The sequence below is a fragment of the Ceratotherium simum genome, chromosome 3 (genome assembly GCF_057802395.1).
Source record: "Ceratotherium simum simum isolate JZ-2026a chromosome 3, ASM5780239v1, whole genome shotgun sequence".
Classification (NCBI taxonomy): Eukaryota; Metazoa; Chordata; class Mammalia; order Perissodactyla; family Rhinocerotidae; genus Ceratotherium; species Ceratotherium simum.
The window spans coordinates 68,124,309-68,140,322 of NC_141902.1; the positions used below are offsets into that span (position 1 = coordinate 68,124,309).

A 16,014-nucleotide genomic window follows, 5' to 3' on the forward strand; every position below is an offset into this window, starting at 1 on the left:
GCAGGAGAGAGGACTCCGGAGTGAGGCCTGGGTGTTTGGCTGGGGGACTGCGTGGCTCTTCCGCCACCACCTGAGCTGGGAACAGGACCAGGGAGGGCAATGCACGTGGGTGCACGGGAGTGCTCACCTTGGCAGGGACACTGTACATCTGAGCACGTAGATGCACACACACGTGCATGCTTAGAAGTTCTGGAGATTGGCGCATCTGTGCTGTGGCTCCATGGAGGCGGGGGAAGGTCTCTGCTTTCCGTGGAGTTTCTGTTCTCTACTGAGTACTGTACAAGGCACCACACAGCCACACACACACACACACACACATGTACACACACACACTCTCACACATGCTCTGTAATCTCTACTACCGTATGAAGTATGTTTTACAGGTAAGGAACCAGACTCAGAGAGGTTAAGTCACTTGCTCAAGGTCACAGAGCTAGTAAGTGACAGGAAGAGGATTTTTTGCCAGCTTAGATCTGACCACCCACAGACAGAATTCCCGCCAATGGCACTGAGGAGCCTTCATTCATTTCTAACTTGACCAACCTGGTGTCATCAGGGACTCAGGGTGAGTGTGGGGCCTGACTGCCTGGGTTTGAAACACAGCCCCATTCCTATAAGGCAAGTTACTCCACCTCTCTATGCCTCAGTTTCTCCATCCCAAAAATTTCGACAGTGACAGTAGTCACCTCCCAGTGTGTTGGCGGGAACTGAGTGTGTGAGGGCATGTGAAGTGCTCGGCTGTGAGGGCTCGCTGGATGCTGTCTACTAGGACGGTGATGACGAGGATGGCGACGGCGCTCACCCGTCTCCTCACGTCTGCACTTCTTACCTTCTATCCCCCAACCCTTCCTCCACCTATCGCCTTGCTCCTGTGCCAGCTCTTCCTCAATTCCCCGTAGGAACTTCTTCCAACATTTGCCTTTGAACCTTTGTCCTGTTTCCAGCCTCCAAACCCTTGGCAGACAGGGAATTAGAGCCCCATCAGTCAGCAGAAACCATTCAAGGGAAAACGATTCATGTTGCGCTTAGAGAGTCCTCCCCCAAGCAGTATTAGTCAGGCATTATCCACGAGCCAGTGCCTTCATCCCAACATTGCCTGGGCCTCTGAGAACCAGACCATAACGTCCAAACCCAAACCCCTTCCTCCCTGAGAGTGGATGCTCAGGCATACTCCTGAGCCGGAGGTCCGAGCTGACCCCAGCCCCGCCAACTCCCCACTCTAGCCATGAGCCGTCACTCGATCCCTCACCCCAGGATGAGTAATTCTCAGCATCATTGGCCAGGAAACTTGCCCATAGGAAACAAAAGCAGACGGCACAGCAAATTCCGGGCACAGTTCCTTAACCTCGAGCATATCTAAGCAAATCCTGTGGTCAGGAGTGCAGGTGCAAGGTGTCGAAACTGGGTGAAAACCTCAGGTCTGCACCCAATTTAAATTTGCTCCTATGCCAAATATCTCACCAAAATCACCAAACTCCCCATTATGGCTTTCTCATCATCACAATAAACTCCCGAGTAAACAAGTCCTCATGGTAAAGAATGGGGCGGTTATTGCCTGCGTCTTTGTAGGATTTTGTTCTCAAGTGCACTGTGTCAGTCACACCCTTTTATTCTGAACTAAAAGCATGGTATAACTCGCTCCAGTCCTTCCTAGGGAACAGCCACACCCAGGTGCAGGCTCCCCCCAAAGCCTCCGAGAGAGGATTCTTTACAACGGCTCTTTTGGAAGCTCCGGTCCCCAGGGTCTCACCAAGCCTGTCCCCAGGTCCCACCAAGGCTGCCTTTGTCCTAGGGGCTTCTGCACTTTAAACAAACCCCCCTGCCTCTGACCCAAGCCCCCTCCCTCAGCACACCCCTGTACCCCTGCAGGGTGCTGGGCACGCCATAGTTTCCAGGTACCCTGGCCCAAGTTCAAAACTGGACAAGCCTTTGGATGCACATGAACAGTATTGACACCTGCATCCAGCGCTCACATGCAGAAACTTCTCGAGTTTGCCCTCACGATAGAAGAGTCTTTCTCATGGCCTCAAAGAAACTGTATTGCACTCATTTTTCGGGGGGGATGCGTTTATAGACACTAATGGCTTTCCCCTCAGGTCACCTGCCAGTGCCCGTTCTTATCTTGAGGGGCTGCCTCTGCTCCCTGTTCCCCGTGTTGTCCTGCAGGCACACACAACATTTAAGGTGATGATTGCCAAAGTGAAGTGCCAATAAGTTCAAAATATAACCTCCAGTTAAGTTTGCAGCTCGTTTCATTTGCAGCTCCCAGGCCTGTCGGAGATTTCCTCCCTGCCCCTCCAAGTTGTCCGTCCAGGCAGATGAGTTGGGGGCCCCAGGGCCTTTCTGAGAGCTGGTCTCAGCCCTGAGTCAGGGATAAAGCTCTGAAGACACCCCAGCCTTTGTTCTAAAGTCAAGTTCAAGCCCTTGAATGTCGGCCAAGGCCCCAGCTGTCATGGAGATGCTGCCACCTGCCTTGGCTCACACTGCCCTTCTCCAGGTGGGGATAGTCCTGCTGGTGGATCCCACTGCAGGGCCTGGAACCTTCCCCTTTTCTTTGCGAATAGGGAGCCCTTCAACGTGGGGATTGAGAGGATTCCATCCCCCACTGAAATCCTAGTTATTGAGGGGCTCCCACATTTGGCTTTCTCTCACCCAGAAAGTCACCCAAACATGTTCTCAAACCAAATACAGCAAGGTCATGTGCCTACAAGTGGCGAGCGGGCAGTAGTGGGGCAGGCAGGGTTGTGCTGCACCCAGTTCTCTCTGAGCTCCCAGCGATTTAATGCAACAAGGTTCCCTTCTTCTTTCTTCCTTTACCCTGTGACCTCACGTCACATGGCCAGTGTGGGAAGTGGGGAGGGTGGCGGACTGTGGTCCATACGGTCATGCGGGGCCCCTGGCTGACAGAAGCGCCACCATCTTGGAGCTGCCCCGTCTGGAGCACATGGCCTCCTTCAGTCGCTGCGGCAGAGAGTGGAAAATGGTGGAGTCACACGCTGGCTCCTGAGTGCTCTGGCCCAGCAATGACACACATCACTCTTGTTCACAGCCCATTGGCCAGAACTTCTAATACGGCCTGAACTAACTGTAAAGGGGCTGAGGAAATGAGGGCGACATTGTGCTGGGGGGGCACTGAGGAAACGTGCCCAGACATTCGGTGAGCAGTAAAATCTCTGTACAAAGGGTGTTATGGGACCACTCTCAGAGCAAGGGTGTCAGAATTGCCAAGGCCATGACTTCCTGTTCATTCTCTCCACCTGGTCAGGGTGGCAGGTGCCAGGCGGCCCAGAGTGCCTGGGAGAGCCTGACGGGAAAAGCTTTGAGGAAGAGGCCTGTGGGTAAATGAGCCCCACGGCAGGCCTGGGCCCTCCACCGCCGGGCTCGACTCAGCCTCTCCCCTCTTACCCCCACTGATCGCTTTCATTACCAGCACCATCCCGTAAAATGAATTTCCCAGGAGGAGAAGCAGGGTTGAGAGTGAGGATGAGTTCAGCTTTGGAGGGAGAAAATCCAAGAGGCGACATCCAGAAGCCGCTGTGTCTTAGTCCATTTAGGATGCTGTAACAAAATACCATAGACTGGGTGGCTTATAAACAAAGAAGTTTGTTTCTCATACTTCTGGAGGCTGAGAAGTCCAAGATCAAGGTGCTGGCAGATTTGGTGTCTGCTGAGAGCTCACTTCCTGGTTCATAGATGGCCGTCTTTTTGAGGTATCCTCACATGGCACAAGGGGTGAGGGATCTCTCTGGTGTCTCTCCTGTAAGGGCACTAATCCCATTCAGGAGGCCTCCACCCTCGTGACTTAAACTCCTCCCCAAAGTCCCACCTCCAAACACCATCACATTGGGGATTAGGTTTCAACATATGAATTGGCAGGGGGGGGTGGAGGGGGCACACATTCGGTCTATGGCACCCTGGACATGATGGCCTCAAGCCCAGGGGAGCACCCTCAATGGGAGAGAGAGAGCTGGAAGTTGTTGGCTTTCTTCCACACTTTCACTCCTTCAGCAAATGTGGCTGCTATGGGCCTGTAATGTACTGATTATGACTCAGGCTCTGACTCCAGAACACCTGGGATTTAAGCCTGGCTCTACCCCTTATTCACTGTGTGACTTTGGGCTACTTTTCTCTGCCTCAGTTTTCTCCTCTTGAAAATGGGGATATTGATAGCACCTGTCTCTCTTAGGGTGGTTGTGGGGATTAAATGAGTTAATATTTGGAAAGCACTCAGACAGTGCTGGGTACATGATAAGGGCTCCATAAATGTCAGCTATCACCACCACCACCACCATCATCCAGTACCAGATACTGTTCTAGACGCTGGGGGAGTAGATGTCAAGGTCCCTGCTCTCACATACGATGGGGGATATGGAAAATGAGCAGATAAGTAATTAAATTAAGAATATAATTTCAAATAGTGATGGTATTAAAACAATAAATCAGGCACATGAGAAATTGCTCATCATCATCTGTTAGTAGGGAAATGCAAATTAAAACCACAATGAGATACCACTGCCTACCTATTACATTGACGTTTACGAAATTGACAATACCAAGTGCTGATGAGGATACAGAGCAACTGGAACTCTCATATGTTGCTTGTGGGAAGGCAAAATGGTACAGTCACTTTAGAAAACAGTTTGGCGGTTTCTTATAAAGTTAAAAATACGCTTACCATATAACCCAGCAATCCTACTACTGGATATTTATCCAAGAGAAATAACAGCTTATGTTCACGCAAAAACCTATATGTGAATATTTATAGTGACTTTATTCTTAATCGCCCAAAACTGGAAACAACCCAAATGTCCTGCGGCTGGTGAATGGATAAACAATTGACTACTACTCAGCGGTAAATAAAGAATGCAATTCTGATACAAGAAACAACACAGATAAATCGCAAATGCATCATATGCTAAGGGAACAGAGCCAGACTCAAAGGCGACATGTAGATGATTCCATTTGTATGACATTCGGAAAAGGCAAAGCTACAGGGAAAGAAAATAGGTTGTTCGGAGCTGGGGTGGGGGACTTGGCTACAAAGAGACGGCATGGGAGACTTTTTAGGGTGATAGGATTGTTCTCTGTCTTGACTGTGGTCATGGTTACATGACTGTATGCAGCTGTCAAAACTCATAGGACTGTGCACTAAAAAGGGTAGATTTTACCGTAGGTAAATTATACCTCAATTAACCTGACTGGGAAAAGGCTTGCTGTGGGATTGTTGAGACAGGGAAAACCAAATGACAAGTCAGTCAGTCAGGGTAGGTGTCATGGGTAAGGAGGGGCTCACGAACACAGTGGTCAGGGAAGGCTTTCTGAGGAGGTGCCTTGAGCTGAACCTGGCTGAGAAGGACCCAGGCCTGGGGGGATCCGGCGGAGGGGTGTGCCAGGCAGAGAGCAGCAGGGCAGCCCGTGGGGCTGGACTGAGTGAGGGAGGAGGAGAGGGTGGGAGACAGGTTGGGGGTTTTGACTCTCCTCTGGGCAGGGTGGGCATCTCTGGGGGCATAGGTAGAGGGTGACTGAGACACTGGTGTGGCTGAGATAGCCAAGGGAGGAGAGGGGAGGGGGAGGGGAAACAGCAGCTGTGACCGTGTGTAGGAGGAGTGATGGAGGGGTGTGATGAAAGGAGCACAGGATGGATCAGGGAGCCTCCTACAGGAGGAAGTGGGCAGCCAGCCAGAGACCCGGCAGGCTGGGGTCGGAGGACTGGGACAGCAGGTGGGGTCCTTTCTGAGAGTATTGCGGGCGGTGGTGGGGCGGAACCAAACATCCTGGGTTGAAGGTGCTAGGGGTGAGGACGTGTAAGTGAAGCTTCCAGGAGGCAGGGGACAGACTTGGTGGGTAGCAATGGGAACCTCAGAGAGAACGGGGTGTCGCTGCCATTTGTGTGTGTGTGTGTGTGTACACATGGTGTGAACCAAACTTGCAGAGGTGGGCCTGACCTATGGAGGACAGCGTGAGACAGTGGGAAGACAGGGCCTTGAGTGGCAGGCCGAGAGTTTATGCTCCTAGGGTTGTAATCAGTCCAGGGCTGGCCCCTTAAGGGGGCTGGGGGACAGTAGGGAGTCTGGTGCCACGAGGCCCATCCCCGAGGTAGGAGGCAGCACCGAGGCCCCTGCGCTGGAGGATCGGGATCTGCTGTGGGGACCCTGTGCTGAGGTGAACCCACCCTGGGGTGGCAGAAGCCCCATTTTTTCCCGCTCTAACCTTCCTGTTCTTCCCCTGCAGTGCATGCTGGGACCGCGACGGACAGGCCGCCACTCCCTGGGCCCCCAGAGGCCCGTCTGTTTGCCTCCCGGCGCCGTCTGACCCAGGTAGGGGGAGAGTGAGGCGGGCTCACCCTGCCTCATACCTCTGCGCCGAGTGGGAGGACGCTGGGTGCGAGGACCAGGCTGGCCCTGGTGAGTGAGCCCCTGCCAGGGGCAGCGCTGCGGGGCACAGCGCGGGGTCTGAAGGCCCCAGCCACAGCAGGGCCTCCTGGGGAGGAGTGCCCGGACGTCCGAGAGGCCGGCCACCCAGTAGCGATCCTTCCTCGCCAAGCCACGTCCCTGGGGTGCGGAGAGGTCCCCGGACACGTAACTCCTCCAGCCCCAGCTCTGCCCTCACGTATTTGCCATCTGTGGTTTGTGCAGGTCCTTTCTCCGTGCACACCTGCCAAGTTCTTTGGCTGTGGGAGGTTTTGCGTCTGCGGCTTGGCTCCCCTTGCTGACACTCTGGCTTTTCCCTGCCAGCATCACTGTACACGCCTCGTGTGTGTGCTTCCGTGAGTGGCGGCTCTTACTCTGGAAGGTCCCAGCTCTCCGTGGGACTGCCCCAGGGCAGAGGTGCTCCTCCTGGCGCCAGGAACAGCCCACCTTTACTTTTAGTCCACCCGGCAATGGGCCTGGGAGAGCGTGCTCTCTGCTGCTCCTGGGTGCCCCAGGTGGAGGCTTTCAGCTTGGGGTCACATTCCCAAGGACTGGGATGGGGTGAGGGCTAGGCTTGCCAGAAAAAATACCGGAAGTTAGTTGAATTTGAACTTAAGACAAACAACAAATCATTTTTTAGAGTAAATATGTCCCAAATATTGCATGGGACATACAATTTTATTTGCTAAATCTGGCAGCCCTAGCCGGGGCTGAAGCCCCAGTCTCCCTCCTCCTCTGGCCAGTCCTCCCTGCTGGGCGCACCTTGGACCCCTCAGATCAGCTGCCTCTAGTGCGTATGGGGGATGTCCGAGAGCCAGGGGCGGCCGAGCCTGCTCAGGTCACAGTCATTGGGCATTTCTTGACCCCCCAGGTCCCACATGCGGTCTCTGGGGCAGAGACATGGGGTTCCCGCCAGAGGCTGGGGCAGCAGGCCTGGCTGTGAGAGTGCTCTAGGGTCCTGTCTTTCCCTCTCTGGCTCTCTGACGGCAGAGTCCAGGCTGAAGAGGTCATGGGCGGGGTCGGCTGGGCATTTGTGCCTGTGAACAGAGCTGTGAGACAGGTGTGGGGCTGTGAAAGGAACCAGGAATAGAATTTTGTTTCGTGAGCTTGGAACCCAGAGTGTTGGGGGTGCGAGGGTGGAGGTGGGTGGGGGTAGTAGAGATGAGGCAGGGCCCGATAATGAGTGCTTGGAATGCCCTATTTCTGAATTTTTCAACACTGGAGAGACATGAGAAGTGTTTTCTCCCTAAGCAGAGTCATTTTTCTGATTATTAAGTTAATATGTTCTTTATCTGTTTATCTATCTAACAATCTAGAAGTATTTAAAGCATGCAGTTGAAGCTTTTCCCATAATCTCTTCCTCCCCAGGGCTAACCACTGCTAACTAGTTCCATATATATCATTCCAGACTTTTTTTCTGTGCACTTATAAACATATTTTAAAAGGACAAACATGAGGTCATACTGGTTATACTGCCCTGTCACTTGATTTTTCACTTAACAGTATATTGTGTAGATCATTCCAGAGCTCTTCCCTATCCCTTTATGCCCATTGAATGCATGGTCTGTAAATTATGTATCGTTACTCCTGTCGGTGGCCATTTAGGTTATTTCCTGCATTTGGCTATTTGTAAACCTCACTCAGGGCACCTCCCGGTTCGTACATCCATGTGCGCTGTGCTATGGTTCCTTCAGGAATGTTTCCAGAAGGGGACTGCGTGGGTCAGAGGGCACGCACATTGCAAGATTTGATCTGTCCTGCGGACTTACCATGCAGAAGGGACCTCATCTCCTTGCCCTTGCCAACCAGGAGCATATCGATCACTTAAGTCCCTGCCAGTCTGATAGGGAAACTGGTTTCTTGTACATTTCTTTGATCACTAATGAGGTGGAGCATATTTGTTTAGGCTTCTTGGCCACTTCTATTTCTTCATTTGTGAACTACCCGTTCACGTCACATCCTCGGCTCATTCTCCTATTCATCTGTCTGTTCATTCAGTAAGCATTTATTGAGCACCTATATGTGTTGGGCATGTTTTGGATAGGGACCTAAGAGTGGACAAAACTGACAAAAAATACCTGCTCCGTGGAACCTATGCTGTAGTGGAGGAGAGACAGCCGAGAAAAACAGACAAGTGGAATATAGTGCGTGTATCGGGGTTAAGTGCTAAGGTGAAAAAACTAAAGCAGGGGAGGGGATGGGAGGTGTTGGCAACCTGGCCGTGGTAGTCAGGAGGCCTCCCTGGGAGGTGGTATTGGAGTAAAGGCCTGTAGGAAGTGAGAGAGTGAGCCGCGTGGGTGTCTGGGACCCTGACTCAGAAGCGGGCTCGGCCTGTTCCAGGCTCAGTGAGAAGGCCAGTGTGGCTGGAACAGGGCGAGTGAGGGAGAGAGTGGGAAGTGCGTCCAGAGAGGGATCAAGAGCCAGATCACGCGGGGCCTTGTGGGCCACCCTAAGGACTTGGCTTTAACTCAGGATGAAGCAGGGAGCCACAGAAGGTTCTGAATAGTGACATGACGTGATCTGAATTTCATTTGCACCAGATCGCTCTGGCTGCCGTGATGGGGGCTGGGGTGGAAGCAGGGAGATCAGTCAGTAGGCTTTTGCAATGATCCGGGGAAGAGATGGTGGAAGCTTGGCCCAGGGCATCTTGATGGAGGTGGGGAGATGTGGATGGATTCTGGGTGCATGTTAATGGTAGAGCCAATAGGATTTGCTGACAAATTGGATGGGGTGGTGTGTGTGAGAGAGAGAGAGGGAGCCAAGGATTACTGTCTTAGTCATCTTGGGCTGCCACAATCGAATACCATAGGCTGGATGGATTAAACAACACACATTTATTTCTCACACTTCTGGAGACTGGGAAGTCCAAGATCAAGGTGCTGGCAGACTCAGTTCTTGGCGAGGACCCTCTGCTTGGCTTGCACATGGCCGCCATCTCGCTGTGTGCTCACGTGACCACTTCTTTGTGCACAGGCAGAGAGAGAGAGTGAGAGCTCTGGTGTCTCTTCTTCTTATAACGTCACTAATCCCATCATGAGGGCCCCACCCTCATGACCTCATCTAACCCTAGTTACCTCCCAGAGGCTCCACCTCCAAATACCATCACACTGAGTGTTAGGGCTTCAACATGTAAATTTTAGGGGGAACAAATGTTTAGTTCACAACAATGACTCCAAGGGTTTTGGCCCAAGTAGCTAGTAAGGGTGGGGCAGCCATCAACAGAGATGGGGCAGAGAATAGGGAGGAGAGGGTTTGGTGTAGGGGAGGGGAGGAGCTCAGCTGTGGACAGGTCTGGCTACATAATGTGTGGGGCCAGAGCAAAATGAAAATGAGTGGCCCTTTGTTTAAAACAATTATTAAGAATTTCAAAGTGGTGACAGGAGAGCATTAAACCAAGCCTGGGGCCCTTCTGAATGTGTGGGGCCTGTGCGACGGCCCAGGTGGCACCTGTGAGCAGGCCCTGGCTGTGGACACGGAAAGTGTGAGATGCTGGTAGACATCCAATGTGGAGTTGACGGTTGGATATATGAGGCTGGAGTTCAGGGGATAGGGCTGGGCTGGGGTCCTCAGCATAAAGATGGTATTTAAAGCCGTTAGATTGGATGAGAGCATCAAGAGAGTGAGTATAGACAGAAAAGAAAAGAAAGACCAGAGGCCAGCCCTGGTGCCTCCTTCAGTTAGAAGCTGGGGAGTTGAGGAGGAACCAAAAAGGTGACTGAGAAGGAGCAACCAGTGAGGTGGGGGAGAACTCGGCAGGTATGATGTCCCGGAAGCCAAGGGCGTTTCAAGCATGAGGTTGAGTAAGATGCAGACTGCGCATTGATCACACATTAGCCATGGGGCAGTCACAGGCAACCTTGGTTTCAGTGATGGAAGGTGTGTGTGAAATGCATCTTATTGACTTGTAAGAGCAAATTGATTTATAAGAGGTTAAGGGATTTAACCCTTTATCTGTCGTATGTTGCAAATATTTTTTCACAGTTTTGTCATTTAAGTTTATGGAGTTTTTTTTAACCCCTTAAAAGTTTAAAATTGTCCTGTGGTCAAGTCTGTCACCCTTTTCCTTTAGAGTTCCTGGCCTTACCCACTGCAAAGTTTTGAAAATGTTGTCTTATATTGTTTTCTAATTGTTTATGATAATTTAAAAATATTTAAATCTCTAGTTCATCTGGAATGTTTTTATGTGTGTGGTTTGAGGTAGGGATCTAAGTGTTTTTTCCGCAAATGACTAGCCAGTTGTTTGGACACTATTTATTGAGTAACTGTCCTTTCCTTGATGTTCTAAAGCTCTAATCATATCATCTGCTAAATATCCGCATCGTCTCATGTCTGTCCTAGCCTCGCTGTTCGATTCCATTGATCTTTGCCTGGGGAGAGATTAGGAAGTTGAGAGAATAGATGGACTCTTTGATTGACTGGGGGTAGAGTATGAGGAGGAGGAGGAGTGGAAGCTGACACAGTTACCTTCAATGAGGGAAGAGGCAAAGGGAAGTTAGGGACGATGGGAACTCTCCAGTACTGAGGGCCTCCTACGTGCCGTCACAACTCTGCCAAGTTGCTATTCTATATCCCCATTTGCAGATGAGGAAACTGAGGTTCAGAGAGGTTTCATCACGTGTCCAATGGTGTCAACTCTTAGGAGGTGGAGCTGAGACTGGAAAGCAGCTCTCTTGGCTCCAATGCCTGCATTCTGTCCAAGGGGGAGGTGAAAGGGGGGTTTCCTGGAAGACTGGAAGGGCTCCAGGCACAAAATACCCCCGCCCCTCAACTCTGCATCCCCGTCTGCCATTTGGCTGGGTCTTGAAGGTTTTCCCATTTCCAAGAGCAACCTGTTAAAACCAAAATACTCCTGGTGGGGAATCACACGTTAAGTTTGCAGCTAACATCTTAATTATCAGTTAACACCTCTGTAGGGATTAGCTGACAGCCAGCTGAGGACACTGAATGGGGCTGGGTGTGATGTGTATCTGGGTTGGGAAAGGCCAGGAGTCGGGTAGGGTGAAAGGGGTGGGGGCAGGTACCCAGCAATTCACAGCTTTTTGCTGGGCTGTGGGGAAGAGAGGGAGATGGAGCTGGATCCAGGTGGCAGGAAAGGGGGCAGAGCAGAGGGAGCAAGTGCTGCAGAGGGGGGAAGGAGAGTGGCCACTTCTCTGTGGAAACCTGAGACTGGGGCTCATGGAGGAGCTGGCATCTATTAGACACCTGCTGTGTCCTGGTGCCAGAGGAGGCTTGTCACATGCTTGGTCTCAGTCTCCAGAAGGTCAGGAAATCGGCCGCCCATGAGCCACCTTGGGCACCAGCTGCCAGCAGTCACTCGGAGCTAGGACCCATCTCTGACACCTACAGACCAAATCTGTCATCCAGCCCTGAGTTGCTGTAGGAGGAGAGGGGCTGAGGTGTCTGGAACCTCCTCTAGTTCTTTGAGGGCCAGTCTGCCCTCCCAGGTCAGGGCTCAGTGTGTGAGCAGGGTCAGGGCTCAGTGCGTGACCAGGATCAGGGCTCAGTGCATGAGCAGGGTCAGGGCTCAGTGTGTGACCAGGGTCAAGATTCAATGTATGAACAGAACCAAGGCTCAGTAGAGGGCAAGGATCAGGGCTCAGTCTGTAACCAGGATCAAGAGGGTCTGACCCTGGAGGTCATCTAGGTGGGTAACTCCTTAGGCTGAACAAAGATGTAGCAAGAGGCCCTAGGTGGGTACCAGCTGCTTCCCACGCTGCTGGTGCATGGGAGCAGGGGGAGTAGAAAGGAGATGTGACTGCTTGTCTAAACCTGAGGTTTCTCTCCTAGAAGGGCTTCCTTCCCCTTACTTCACTCAGCTCAGATCTGCGTCTTTGGGGGTCTTCCTGTGTCTAAGGGTGATATGCTGCCCAACTGCCTTCATCACTATGTCAGACTCTGGCTTAGCCTTCCTGGCACCCTGGGGCTAAGAGCAGCTCCTCGCTTCTCTCCCTCTCCCCTATCTTTTCCCTCCTCTCCTTGCCTCTCTTCCCCTCCCCTGCCAGCCAACCCTGGCCCTGCACCAGGTTGGTGGCAGTCACACCGTGAGACACCCAGATGCCCTTCCAGCTCAAGGCTGGCGCAGGTTCCGGGTAACCTGCAGTCATGCACACCTCCAGCTTCTCCCTCGTTCTCACCTGCACACCCTCCCAAAGGTGCTGAAGGGCCGAGCTGGGGAGGGAGCCCCGTAGGATGGGGCAGGTAGTGATGAAGCGTTGAGGGCAGGGGTCTCTGGAGGTGCTGGGGGCCCTGGCAGGGGGGTGGTTGGGAGATGTGAGGGGCAGAAGGAGGAGGCCTCCGTGACCTGCTGAAGACTTCAGAATTTATTCCCAAGGCCAGTGTTCTCCAAACTCTTTTTCTTGTTAGCAGTTCAAACCTATCACAGGGAAGCCTTGAGTGGAACGTAGATCAATCATTCATTCAGTGAATATTTCCTGGGTGCTGACTTTTCTAGACCCAGAGGCACAGCCGTGAACCAGATAAAAACTAGTATCTTGCCCTCAGGGAGCTGACAGTCTGCCGGGAGGCTGTGGCTGAAGGAGGAGTGAAGGGCCTCACCCTGCAGCCCTCCACCCTCTGTCCCCTCTGCCCGGTGGCCCCCAGGGCATCTCCACAAACACAGGGGCTCGCTGGGCTGGTTCTGGAAACCTGCTGTCCTTGAGGGACCTGAAGAAGAAGCTGAGAGGATTCCTTTCTGCTGATGGAAGGTTCTGGGAGGGAGGATGGCCGAGACAGACAAAGTGTAAGCACGAGAGGAGAGGAGAGAAGGGCTCTCAGGAGAGGAGCCCCCTCCGTGGCTCACTCACTAGGGGGGCCCTCCCAGGTGTGGTGGCCAACTGTCCCGTGTCACCCAGGACTGTCCCAGTTTCAGCGCCTCTCAGTCCCAGGACGGTTGGTCACCCCACCTGAAAGCCACTCTGCATCTAAGGCTGGGCCTCTGCCCCTGGCCCACCCAGCGTGTCCAGTCAAGCCATGCTGGGCCTCTGAGAAACTGGGGTCTAGGTCATGGTGTTGGCCATGCCCAGGGGTTGTGGGAAGCCATCCCAGGCTCCTGGGGGCGTGCCGAAGAAGGAGTGAGGCGCAGGAGCCTCGCTGCCATGGCTGAGAGCTGCCTTCAGGGCCCCAAAAGGGATTGAGGGCAGACCCAGCAGGTGGACTGGATTCTGAGGCCTGGGGAGTCTGCGGGGCCTTGAGGCAGGAGGCAGCAGCGGAGCTGCCTGCCCTTTTGTATCCACCTTCCTCTGCCCCCCAGAGGCTGGCCATCGGCTGCCCTGGGTTGTGCTGGACTGAGCTGGGAGGCCTAGCTTCTCGTCCCAGTTCTGCCTCCAACTTACCATGTGACCTTAGGACAGACGACCCTGAACCTGGGCTCAGTGGCCTTGCCTGAGGCAGAGGCTGTGACTCTGGGCCACAGCCATCTGAGGGAGGTTTTGCAGAACACAAAATGTGGCCTGGGTTCATGTGCTGCTGTGGTCGCTGGGGCGCCCTCAGACAGCGCCCACCCTCCGCTCTTGTGGGAGAGACGGACGTATAAACTAGAGTTGAAAATCGGAGGCCCCAGCAAGGCATGTGGCTTGTGAATGTGTTTTGTTCCATTTTAAACCACTTGTTCTTTTTTAATTGAGATATAATTTACCAGCCATAAAATTCGTCATTTTAAAGTGTATAATTCAGTGGTTTTTTAAAATATATTCCCAAGATTGTACAACCATCATCAGTATCTAATTCCAGAGCATTTTCATCAGCCCAAAAGGAAACCCTACACCTGTTAGCAGTCACAGCCCCCTCCTCATCCCCCAGGCCCTGGCAACCACTAATCCACTTTTTGTCTCTTTGGGTATGCCTATTCTGGACCTTTCTTATAAATGGAATTATACGATATGTGGCCTTATATGACTGGCTTCTTTCAATAGTACAATGTTTTCAAGGCTCATCCATGTTGTAGCATGTACTAGTACTTCGTTCCTTTCCATGGCCCAATAGTATTCCATTTTATGGATATGCTACATTTTGTTTATCCATTTATTCATGGACATTTGGATTGTTTCCACTTTTTGGCAGTTGTGAATAATGCTGCTATGAACATTTGTGTAACGGTCTTTGTGGGAACACGTGTTTTCCGTTCTCTTGGGTCTGTCACAGGAGTGGAATCGCTGGGCCATAAAGTGAGCTGGTGTTGATGCCTTAGACAGGGCATGTGCTCTCCACATCCCAAGTCCTGCCCACTCCTGATTGCTTTATCTGCTCCCCTTCGCTCACTGTTCTTTCTTCCCTGGCCCCTGTAGGCATCTAAGTTTTCAGTTCTTGATTACAGCACAGTGATGGAGGGAAACATAGGGGGCTGTAGGAGCCAGAGAAGGCTCCTGACTCAGGGAGGGGTCCTAAGGGGGCTCCCTTAGCTGGGGGCAAAGTCCGAGGACCTAGGGCAGAGGTGTCCCTGAGCCAGGACACTCCATGTCCCAAAGTGGCATCCTGTTTTCCCTTCCTCAGGGGCAGGTGAGAGGTGGGATGGGCGCCGCTAGGCTGGACCAGGCCTGTGGCAGAGGCAGAGCGAGGGGCCCAGGCCCGGAGCTGCCCACACATCCTCCCAGGTTTCTGCTCCAGTACCTAATGGGTAATTATACCCTGACATGCACGGAGGCGAAAAAGGGATTTTCTGTGAAGCAAAATCTCCCGTGAAATATTCAGGCCACGCTGGGCTTCGCTTCCCAGCCCCTAATCTTTGCTGCTTGGCTTGGCCACAGCTCGAGGGGCCACGTGTGCCTGGAGGGCCGCATGGGGCTTTTTATTTCCTTCTCAACAGGGGGAGGTTTCCATGGGTAGGAAGAACCTTGGCTTTGGGCCTAAAACACTGTGTGTGTGCATGCGTGCGTGTGCGGGTGTTTGCCTGTTTCTAGCCTGTGCACATTCATTTATGAACTTGGCCGTGTATGTGTTCTGAGTGTGAATGTTTACACGTGTCTGCATCTGTGATACACCCTGGCGTGTACACTGCATTCACATGGCTGTCTGGGTTGTCTCTGAAGCTGCTTCTCCGCTATGCCCTGATTCTGGGTGGGATGCCAGTGAGACCCTATTGGCGGGTGAAAGGCCACCCTTTGGGTGACCTCTGCTTGTGACTGGCATGGCACGCAGGGTTTGGGGTTTGAGTTGAAAGCCTTGAAATCCTCGCAGTCTCAGGGGCTCGGGACACCAGACAGCAGCTGGCCTACTGCACATTTGAGTCCAGCTTTGCCTCTCTTCTCTCTGCCTTCGTGTTTGTTTGATTTCCACCAAGTTGTGAGTGCTTGATGAGGGGCTGGGGGAGCATACTTGCTTCTGGGAGTTCATTGAGCTGGGACACGTCTGTCCTTTTGTCGCTGCCCCCCAGGACCTGGGTCCTCTGGCCTGTAAAGCTCCTGCATTTGCACCAAGGGTCACTGTTTTGCACTGCTTTCATCCTCAGCATTGCACAAAGTAGGCAGGACTGGAATTAGCGTACCCATTTAGCAGATGAGGAAACTGAGGTGCAGAGAGGCAAAGAGACCTGCCTGAAGTCACTTAGTGAACCAGGGCTTTGAGCACGATCACCAGCTCCTCCTCCCTGTGCTTGGACTCTTTGTCCTCA

The 16,014-nt window shown here is 52.6% G+C and overlaps 1 protein-coding gene across 1 annotated transcript in view; it reads left to right on the plus strand.

The window, feature by feature from the left end:
• LINGO1 (leucine rich repeat and Ig domain containing 1) overlaps positions 1-16,014 on the plus strand; it is a 78,169-nt gene that overhangs the window by 7,522 nt on the left and 54,633 nt on the right. Inside the window, exon 2 of the mRNA XM_087428733.1 lies at positions 6,232-6,317. The gene's annotated coding sequence lies outside the window, so the exon portion shown is untranslated. The remainder of the gene's footprint in view (positions 1-6,231; positions 6,318-16,014) is intronic.